Source organism: Pteropus medius, unplaced genomic scaffold (genome assembly GCF_902729225.1).
Source record: "Pteropus medius unplaced genomic scaffold, Ma_sr-lr_union100, whole genome shotgun sequence".
NCBI lineage: Eukaryota > Metazoa > Chordata > Mammalia > Chiroptera > Pteropodidae > Pteropus > Pteropus medius.
The window spans coordinates 55066357-55077564 of NW_024349800.1; the positions used below are offsets into that span (position 1 = coordinate 55066357).

Below are 11208 nucleotides of genomic sequence, written 5' to 3' on the forward strand. Positions count from 1 at the left end.
TTGCTACGTAGGTGGCATAAACATTGATGTAGCCGTGGCTGTGAATGAAGGGAGATTTCTTGTTGACAGTCGTGCTCTATCTCTGCTACCACACTCTTGGTTCCCAGCCACAGTTCGAGAGTTGCCTCCCTAGGCCATTGAGGATATTTTTCATTCAGTTCTAGCAGACTTCTTTTCAGATTAGACAGCTCTGTGTGTGTGTGTGTGTGTGTGTGGTGTATATAGGTAAAGATTTATAATGCGGATCCAGGGCTGGAGAGTTAACATGGACTGAGTTTGGATTTCATTTTCTAATGCTCTAGTCTGCCAAAGTTTTCAAAATGTAGAGAGTAGAGAGGCTTTTCCTGGGGCATAACTTGTTTCTTTTACTGTTGGCTTTTTACAAAGCTCGCATGTTTTTCTCCAAGATTTCCTACTGCTTGAGATTTTAAATAGTCTGATTTTATTTCTAATTTTCTCATAATCTCACCACCCACAATTACTGAATAGCTGTACATTTTCTCCTTCCAGCAAGGTTTACTAGGAGTCGAACACCTACTTTTTATTTTCCCACCTGCCTTGGCATATGATTCTGATTCCTAAACTGAGTATACTGGTTACAGCACTACATGGTGCTGGCACTCCATCCCCACAGGTGCCCAAACATTCTGTTCCTTTGAGAGGGCGCTATCAGAGGTCTTGATCTTTCCAATGGAATTGTAATTGAAATTGCTGAATTTTCACGGACTTTTACTTCCTTGGTTTGGTTTGTATTGAGAGGAACATACTTTAAAAATACTTTCCTCATGATATCCCTCAGTTGGCTTTCCTGGCTTTTCTATGTGTCTTGAGGGAAAGGTAGAGTTTTGAAGAGACTAGAATGTGGATTTTGGTAAGGCGAAGCTTCTCGCTTGTGGCTAATAGTTAGGCTAACTCAAGACTAAGATTTTAGGGTCTCTTTTTATTGCCTATCATCTTTTAGTTCTAGTTTGGAAAAAGATATTTTCTTTGAATTCAATTCTAACCAATATAGAGTGAGTGCCTAGTATAATCTGCTGGTTTTGTGCCTTGGGGATATCGAAATAAGAAAGACATAATCCGTGCCTTCAAGATGCATATTTGTTTAGTAGAGGAGACAGAAAGAAAATGACCGCTCTAAGGCGATGTGATGATAAAGGTAAGGGAACAATTAATGTCAGTAGAATAATCTGTTCCATCGTGATTTTAAAAGCTATGTGTTTTAAGGAACTGAACTTAGCTAGCCCACATCAAACAGATGTATTAATAGTTCACGCCACACAAAAAGATGGACAGTCAAGTTACAAAAACAGAGTACATGGCCAGAAAGTAAAATGTGGACCTAAATACTCATAAGCTCCTCCCATCAGTTAGATTTTAACAAAAATTAGTATTAGCGAAACAAGTAATTCCTATGGAATGGTAGATGCACACAGCATACCAGTGTGAGCAAAATGACAAATCTGTATAGTATTAAAATTTTGAACTTTAAGAGTTAAGATGTCTAACAATGTCCAAAAAAAAAAAAATTATATGAGGCTTCCACAGCCACCGGGACAAACATACATACAATTAATTTTAGTGGATCTTCTCAAATTTGTCTTAAATTAACTACCCTCTACGCACGTTAATGTCATGATTAAAAATATCCATGTATTAACCAATGATGTGTTGGTGATGTTAACCAATATCACCATAAAAAAATTTTTAAATAATAAATAAATAAATAAGTACCATTAGTGTAAAAAAAATATATAAATATATATATATATCTGTGTGTACGTGTGTGTGTGTATACACACACACAGACATGCATTAAGTAGAAGAATTCTAGCTGGTAAATATGTCCTGGACATTTGCAAGACTATATTTAATATATGTACACCCATTATGTTTTCAGTTAACAGGAGGAAGAATGCCATATAATTATTTTTTCCTCTTGTTAAGGCACAGTCATGAAAGCACAAACCTGGAGTACTTGAAATAGAATTCAGGTTTACAAGATGAAAGCGTGGCAATAAGTGTCAGATGGCTATGGAAGCGTGTGTTTCTGTAAAGTAAAATTCTCAAGAAGGGAAAACAAAAATGCCGTGCTCTTTCATCTTGTTTAGTGAAACAGTGACAGTTTAAGTTGTGTAAAATAAAATGAAGATTGTCACAAACCATGTTCATTTTTGAAGTAATGTAGATGCTGACTACTAGTAATATCAATGATATATTCAAGATCGTTTTGATACCTGTTTTTATAATAAAGAAAGAATGAATAAACCATTAAGAAGAAAGAATAAACCATTCATTTGGGGAAGGGGTTGATGAATTTCTGTTATAAAGCTCTTCCTGTGTTATGTGGAATGGACATGGTAAATATTTGTTTATAGTCTTTGTTAAACAAATCATGCATTGAAGTTTAAGTGAAATCAACAACAACAACAAAAGAAATAGATGTATGGGAATGTAATTTTGAGATTAAAACCAGTCTTAAAATGTAAATAAAATGTGGAACATGAAAAAAATGAGTTCTGAAGGGTCATGGAGGAGGGAGTTAACAGAGAGAAATTCTGTATTATCCCAGAGGACATAACTAGGGCTTAGGATTTATAGGGAGGTGAAACTTGGCGCTCAAGAAGGGCAGAACTTCCCAAGAACTTGAGATATCCAATATGGAAATGAGCTGCTTCAGGATAATGAACTTGCAATGACAGCAGTGCTCAAGCAGATATTGGATTACTGCCTGTCAAGGATATTGTAGAAGGAATTGATTTGTGTGAAAGACTAGGCTAGATCAGTGACTTACAATTTATTTTTAAGGAGTGGAACTCTTTTTCAAATCACCTCTTACATAAAAGCACAACATTTGAAACTATGTGTAATGGATGAAAGGAGGGATGCTGTGGTGAGCCCCCACCCTCTGTCTCCTCAACTCTCACGAGACTGCCTGTTGGAATCTCCTCAGAATTCCAAGGGCTTGAACAATCTCCCTCTTCACTACATGGTATCTGACGATTTATGATTCCCTTTGTTTTCCAGTATTCCATGATTATTCTGAATACCAATTGCTTTTGTTTAAAATGGCTCATCAGCTATGTTTCATTTCTTTTTGCTTTAATTCCTAAAACATATGGAATTTCACAAATTAGGTTCAGCCCAGCATTTAATTTAGATCTACCTAAACACACATTTTTGACCAGTCAGGCTATAGAAATGATGATTTCCTCCCCAAAAGTTCTAAAAAGGACTTTTTGAGATCAAGTAATATATGTTTTAGATTCAAACTACTTGAAATCAGATTGTATGACAATGAGGAAGTACGGCATTAAGTAACCAGCTCCAATAACTTTGATCAGCTTGTATTTAGTGTGTTATGGAATTATGTGTTTCTTTCAACTCTGTCTGGCCATAGAGGCTCTTTTGAAGCTCACGTGTAGGCAGTTAATCTTACTGGGTTCATTGATTTATAACAGGGAGAAAAATGCTCTTGTGAATCCAAATAACTTAAACTTGAAAAAGTTTCAGTCAAGTGATTTTGTTCATAAGCCACTAATAAAATTAAAGAGATGTCAAACAGAGAACAGATGTCTTGTAGGGGTCATTGCTGTGCAGGTGCAAAAATGAGTTAACCAGTTAATCAGCTTGGGAGACTCAATATGCTAAGTAAACTAAAAAAGGTGGGTGCAACAGCAGATAATGATTTATTAATCAGCACGAAGGGAAAGATGGCAGTTCTGATTTGAAAAATGAGACTTTTTTTTTTTTTATCAATCCCTTTGGTGTGTATGTACTCTTAGCAGACCAAGTCGCAGTCAATTTACCGAAGAGAGAGACATTGACAAGTATGTTCATTGTCACCTTAGTTATGGTAGTGCATCACTTGGAGAATATATGTATGAAATGTGGTGGGTGTGTTCGCCTTGTGATATGAGGAGGAATCTGTTAGAAGTAACACATTAGCTGCAACAAAGAAACATGGAGGTGTTGTAAAGACCTAGAGTTAATTTTAAAAAGAAAAATTGAGGTACATGACACAATACCATTTGCATAAATTACAAATATATCAGTATAAAACAACAAGACTCACATTTTGTCAGAGTACATTCAAACACATGGTTGCTTAAGAGGGGATGCAGGAAGAATAGGAGCCGAGGAAGAGGAATAAACATGAATGAAGAGAGCAAGCAAACCATTCATTGTCGTATAGTGTAAACGCTAGTGGTATGTAGGAGAAATGTCCAAAGCAAAATTTTGAAATGAAGAAATTGATCGAATCTGTGAGAATTAGAGAAGACTCTTCAGAGGAAGAAATTCTTGAGCTGGCTTTTCAGGTGTAGAACAATATGGGAGATTTGGAGAACTTAAATAATTCAGTATAACTGTAGCATACCGTATGCATAGAGAAGTAAGCGGGAGATGAGGTGACAGATCACAGGTGGTCTGCTATGCCATATGAGCAACTTGTATTCTATCCGAGGCAATGGAACTAATAGAAGTTTTAAGCAGAGGAAAAAAATAAGAAGAGATCGAGTAATGTATAGAGCATTGAAGAGGCAGGGTGGAGTCTGGATTGGAAGAGACAGAACTGAAAGAAAGAAATCAGTTGGACTATCTGAAACTATATAAAGAAGATAAGTGTCTAGATGAAAGAAGTAACAGTGGGGATGGATGCTTTAAGCGTAAAGATATTTAAGCGTAAAGATATTTAAGCGTAAAATTGATAGACCATTGTCACTGATTAGATATTGGGAGCTGAGAAAAAAAATTTTTTTAGGATATCCCCAGGTTTCTGGCTTGGATGATGAGATGAGAAGTCACGCTTCATAAACAGCAGGAGAAGGTTTAGGAGTAGACTTAGTTCAATGTAGCACATTGCGATTTTGAGGCACTTGTGGGGCCATTCAAGCAGTGATACCTAATAGGGAATCAAATCCGTTATCTGGAAAGTGGTCTGAGGTAGGGATACAGATTTAGGAATTGAAAAAACTCAGGGGAATATGTTTGTAGAAGGGAGAGAAAAAACAATTAAGCATGCTAAAAAATACAAAGGAATGGATAGAAGAAAGGAGTAAAGGATGGTATTTGGGATATTATAGAAGGAATGAAAGAAGAAGAAATTTGAAAAATAGGAGGAAAACTAGAAAAAATGGTGTATTGGAAGTCCAGAGCATTGAGCACTTGATGGTTGAGGAGGAAAAGCTGTCTTCTATTCCACACATCTATCCATTAGCAAGCCCTGCTGATGACCTCTCAGAAGCACAGGTCTCCACTGTTCTCTATGGCCATCACGGTCACCAAGCCCATGCCCTCATCAGCTCTCTACTGGGGCAGCCTCTTAACTGTTCTCTTTCCTCCACTCAAATCTTAAATCATGGTCAGAGTACTTTATTTATTTAAAACAAATTATATCACATCATTTCTCTGCTTATGAACCTTCAGTCACTTCCCCTTGTAAACAGAAAAGAAATTCACTCTATCATGGCTTACAAGGACCTGCAAAATCTGCCCCCACACTGATCTCTCCAACCCATCTCATGCCGCTTCCTTCTTGGCCTCTATTGGCTTCTATTCTATTCCTATGATGCAACAAATTCTTCCCACCCATCTCCCACCCTTGGCCTTTTCTTTCTTTCAATGTTAGTGCTGCTTGTCCATTCTTATCCTTCGTGACCTGACTCAAATACTATGTGCTCAGAGTAATCTCCCTCACTCGCTCTATTCCTTGTTACTCTGCCGTAAGTGTAAGAAGTGAAGGCTTCTGTGTGAATAGTAAAGGAGACACACAGATAAGAGGCTCATAAGAGGAAGAAAGAACTGGGTTTTTCTCTATAAAGAGGAGAACCATAGACTTTACCTACACAGACACATGTGTAATCTCATATATAAAATACATTCCTCACCACAGACTTTCCCACAGGCCCTTTTCCAACCACTCCCTCAATACTTGCCAGCAGAGGCAACCTTCCTTTTTTTTAAAAATTTTATTTCTGTTACCAGCCTTTGTGCTTCCCTATACCTCATCAGAAGTCCCACTGGGAAAAATGGTGGTAAATTTGAGACTTGACTAGATTTCAATTCTTTAGCATAGTCTTTGTGACTATCAAAACTTCAGATGTTTGTCTTTCCATAGTAAATTACCACTGCCTCTTCCAGCACCATAATTGGCAGTTGCCACTAGCACAGAAAATAGCCAGCATTTGTCAGCTAGTCCTAGAAAAGACATTTTCTTCTCTGGAAATTTAGATGATTTAGCCATTTTTGCTCCTATAGTTATGTGATGTCTTCAAAAATGTTATTTTTAAATGTTTTTCAATTTTTTTCCCCAAAGGCTGCAGCAAAAATGTTGAGCCACTACATCCTAGTATATACTACTTGAAAGTCACTCTACTTTCTTTTCAGGAACTATTTTAAAAAAGATTTGCCAACGAGTATGATCGGACACCTGTTTTATTCTTAACATTGTGCTAAAGGAGTTAGAAAAAGAATCTTAGCAATGATCCTTAACCAAGGTGGCTGGCATCCATTTGAGAAGAAAAAAATATCCAAGTGAAGCAATTAGAGAGTGTGATAGCATTTCAAATAGAATAGGAAAGACTGTAACCTTGGTTAAATTATCTTGTCTTCTGGCTCTCAATTTCCTCAGTTGCAAATAAGAGGTTTGATTTCAATTAGTGGTTATCAAACATTTATATTAAATACACTGAGCCAGATAAAGGGCCTGGCCAGCTGAGTAGCTGCCTGAGATATCCATTTATATGAGGTGTTAAAACAGCAATGGAAACAAGATAAGATGGAGAAAATGGAATTTATCAGAACTCTTCTCAGGAAGAGTACCATATGTGATCTTAGAGTAAGCCATTTGGGGGATTGGGTGAGATTCCCAAGGAGCAAGCTTAAGAAACAACAGATGTAGAATAAACCCTTCTAAAGGGATAGAATCTGGTTTACTACAGAGCTGTTGTTCTATTAAACTGCAAGCTTGGGCCTCATCCAAGATGCCTGAAATGACAGAGGGAGGCTGAACCTCGCCACTAACAGTCCTATGTTTCTGCCCCCTTCATTCAGTGTTGAGTATTTCTGCACAAAGGAACAAATATTTTAACAATATAGTCTCACTGGGACATGTAAGTATTAACACTGCATGCAAGTAACTCCTTTACAAACGAAATTTTATATAGAACCCCAGAATGAAAAATAGATAGAAGAAAAACCAACTTGGTTAAGTTAGATGTAAGGACACGGGACTTTGTGTGCCCAGTTGCCCTTTAAACCTGCTGAGGAAATTTTGTCCTCAGTGGAATCCTGCTTGGAAATTACTGGCCTAGGTGATTTCTACCTTCCTTTTCCTTTTTTTTTTTAGCATTAATGTTTTTGATTCTTTAGTAAGGTATAGACATTTAGAGAATCAGATTGTAATATTTATTTCTTAAATTCTAATATGTCATTTATCAGTATTAATATTACAAGCTATCTGATTTAATAATAGGTATTTTGATAAAAGTAAAACATTTACACATTAAATGTATAATTTTCCCTTATATATCTTTGTCTTTTTAAAAACTTACGTTCTGAAAGTTTTCTTGAACTCCTTCTTTTAACCCTTGTATTAAATAGTACGTTTTTCTTTTCATGAACTCTTTCTTGTTCTTTGATTACACAGTAAAGAAAAAAAGTAACCTATTCTTGTTTTATGGATGCCCTCTCTTTTGAAATCTCTCTGAGGCTGTTAAAATTCTTTCGACATTTGTTTCTCTTTTCTAGATTACCTTCTGTTTGTTTCTCAGTTTTTGTTTCCATCCATTCCTTCTCTTTGGAACATCTGGTTCTCTGCACATTTCCCAGAAGCCTTGACTGAAATTCATATTTAAAAAGGAAAGAGTGTGTTGATTAATAAAGCCAGACCTGTGATTTCCTCTGTTGCTTCGGGCCCCCTTCCAGAGGGAGATGGCAATTCAAATTCTGGGGATGTTGATTGTCAGGCTTCCTACTTCCACTTCTGCTGGTCTGAAATGAAGAGAATTGGGGTATCAATTCTCATGTGGGGGCACAAACTCCTTCCAGGCAGATCGCATAATTCCTTTAGGAGCATATCTCAGCTCTTCACCCAGGGGGAAGACACTGCTGCTGCATGGGGCAGGGTGATTGGAGAAGGGGTTGTATCAGGCTGACTCAGCAGAATTCCATAGGTAGCTCTATTCACCACCTCAACTTCTGACTCTTCTCCCGTTCTCTCCATACTTTGTCATCCTAAAACACTCTGCAATGAAAATTAGTCATGTGGCAGCCTTCCTCCCATACATGCTCTGAGCTGTGGCCTCTCACACCCGAGTTTATTGGGCAGTATGATCCCATTGTCCAGGATTGTTTTTAAAGACTATTACTCCCATTCTCAGTGCTTTTTATGAATTTTTCCTTTTTGTATTTTATCACAGTGGCACACTAAAGATGGAGCAGTTGGAAAACTTCAGGGTGTAAGCAATAGGGGGTACATTGCTAGTGGAGAATTTATAAACAATAACAAAACCAACTCAAAGAAAGTCTGGTATTATCACCAAGGTCAGGGATAAAACGTTCTCTTTGTCCCCCCAAAAAGTATCTCTTAAAAAATCTAAGTTCTGAACAATTGCTTTGATTTGCGTAGAGTTTTACTCACAGATGTGTATGTTCTAAATAAGCACACGTTTACTGCTTATCTTCTAACAAACATTGGACTCTGTAGGGAATTTGAAAACCTCTCAATAGACTCAGCTACATACGTTTGTTTCAAGAATAAGTTTGTGAAGTTTTAAAATCGTCCAAACTTGCATTTGGCGCCATTTGTGTCTATAACCTTTGTGGTCCCAATACTCTCGCAATTAGACAGTAGAGTTGAAATAAGCATGGACAGTGCAGTATTGTAATGATAAAGAAACAGAACTTGAGTTCTGTTTCTATGTGGCCATTCTGAGTTTTATTTGTGTTTAAATTTAAAACAGTGATACACAGAGTAAACTATGAGTTGTAGTATTTTTCATGGTAAGTACAAATTGTAGTTCATGCATAAAATCTTTTTTAAAATTAGAATAATATCTTTAAGTGGAAATTTCTTGTCTATAAATAAATTCTTTGTTTTAAACTATGAAACAAACCAAGGAAATAAAGACTATTATTGAAAGTAATTTTGTCATTAAAGAGAAGGGAGTATTAAAAGATGATCCATTATAGGTATCAAATATGTTCTGCTTTACATCATATCAGTGGGTTTGGGAGGAGAAGGAAGGAAATGCTTGTGTTCAGGATGCCATTTCGAACCAGAACTAGCTACCATGAGGAAACAGAGAATACAAGAGGTTAAATAATGTTTCAAAAGCAATGTTAAGTCAGTAGTGGAACTTGTGTCCTAGGCCCATTACTTTTAGCCAGACTGGTCTTTGCACTTTGTGTGAACGCTCAGCCTGTGGAGGATGTGCACATACTTCCAGCTCTACCAGTCCCTCTGGCCTGATCGCGACTTCTCATTTTGCTCCAGTCCAGACTCATCTCGACTCTCACATATCTTATTCTTTATCTGCACTTTTCATTATACTTATGTTTTGCTTCCACTTGGACTACTCTTTAAGAGTAAGAACCATATCTTACGGATCACTTCAACCCGTGCAGCACAATGCCTACTTGCTATAGGTTTCCAGAGGTGCTTGCTAATGGACATGGTTGTGGTAATACTGCTAAGAAGAGCTAGCTCCTCAGCGGTGACCTCCTTTAAGGTAGATTTTTTAAGTAGTCAATTTATTTGGAAACCAGACCGAAAAGTAAACACAGAAATCTAACTGCTTTTTACTTCTTAGTCAAATGTGAAATACGAATAGAAAGCAATGAGATTTCCTCACTAGCTTAGGGTACACAATGGCTCTAAAGGAATTTCTAAAAGTGTGATTACAGATGTGTTCTGTGCTGTGGCATGGTCATGGGCACCAGCATATAGCCTTCTTCAGAGGGACTACTTTGGAAGATAATACTCTTTGGATCTGCTGACTTAGTTGCCTAAATATCTTGAGGTAACACCATTTTCTTTATTATTATTATTATTATTATTATTATTATTTTTAATATTTTTTAGGTGAGGCAACCCTTGGTTGACCTCACAGATTGCAAGGACCTTGTCAGCTTACAATCTCTTATTTTTTATTTTTTATACCTACAGCACATGGTCTTCCTAGGTGGTCTCCCATCCAAATACTAACCAGGCCCGACCCTTCTTAACTTCCGAGATCAGATGGGATCAGGCTTGTTCAGGGTGGCATGGCTGTAGACAATACCATTTTCTTAAAGCACTAAATCACACTGAAGAGATTGGTTCAATCTGAAACCAGAGATTAAAACAAAATTTAACTTGACAAGAGAGTAACAGTTTTGCTCCCTTTTATTTTGGAGGGAGTCATTGTTGTAATCAGACACCTTCTGTTCAAATGTTGTTCAACTTCAATTCCAGAGAACAATAGAAAAAGGTAGGGTAGCTGTGACTAACAGGAGAATATTAGCTTATATCATTACGATCTGCCTTAAAAACAAACAAACAAACAAAAAACCCGAACAGTTGAACAGATTGAGGAAGTAGTAGCAGAAGAGATAGCGTTAAGAATTCAGTCTCAAACAAAAAGATCTTTCTTTCGGAAAAATAAAGATGTATTTAGACAAAATCAATTTATCAAGTCCTGATTGAGTGGAGAGGATAAGCTGAGGCTTGTTTGACAAACAAATTCTAGATATTCAAGAGTGGTAAGTTTAGAATAAATAAAAGGGAAATATACTTTCGACAGAAGGAAATGAATACACTTCTGGAACCCATTAGCCTAAGAGCGGGTACTGGCTAAAATATAAGTAGACTGCAAAGACATTCAATTCATTCATAGATGACAGGTATAGCATGGATTATTGAAAGAGGACAGGGTGTTTGGGCACTTCCCTGACCTCTGACGCTGATGTCAAATGTGACACTTTGGCCCTCTGAGACTCACTTTTGGAATCATCATCTGAGACTGTCTCCTGGACTGCAAGGACCAAGGGACTGGCCCAGCGGCACAAGTCTGATGTTCTCATGTTTCATCTTCCTGGGCCAAATATTAACTTTCAGCCTGAAGTGTCTGTCACCAAATCATCTGTCTTGGTAACTGCCGTTGGGGTCTCACATTGTGAAGAGGTCATGAATCTTTCTTGCTGACAGTGAGAACAGCCACGCCAAGCTGC

The 11208-nt window shown here is 37.3% G+C and overlaps 1 pseudogene; it reads right to left on the reverse strand.

Moving 5' to 3' along the window:
- Positions 1 to 10156: 10156 nt before the first annotated feature.
- On the reverse strand, positions 10157 to 10275 carry LOC120622260 (uncharacterized; annotated as a pseudogene).
- Positions 10276 to 11208: the final 933 nt, after the last annotated feature.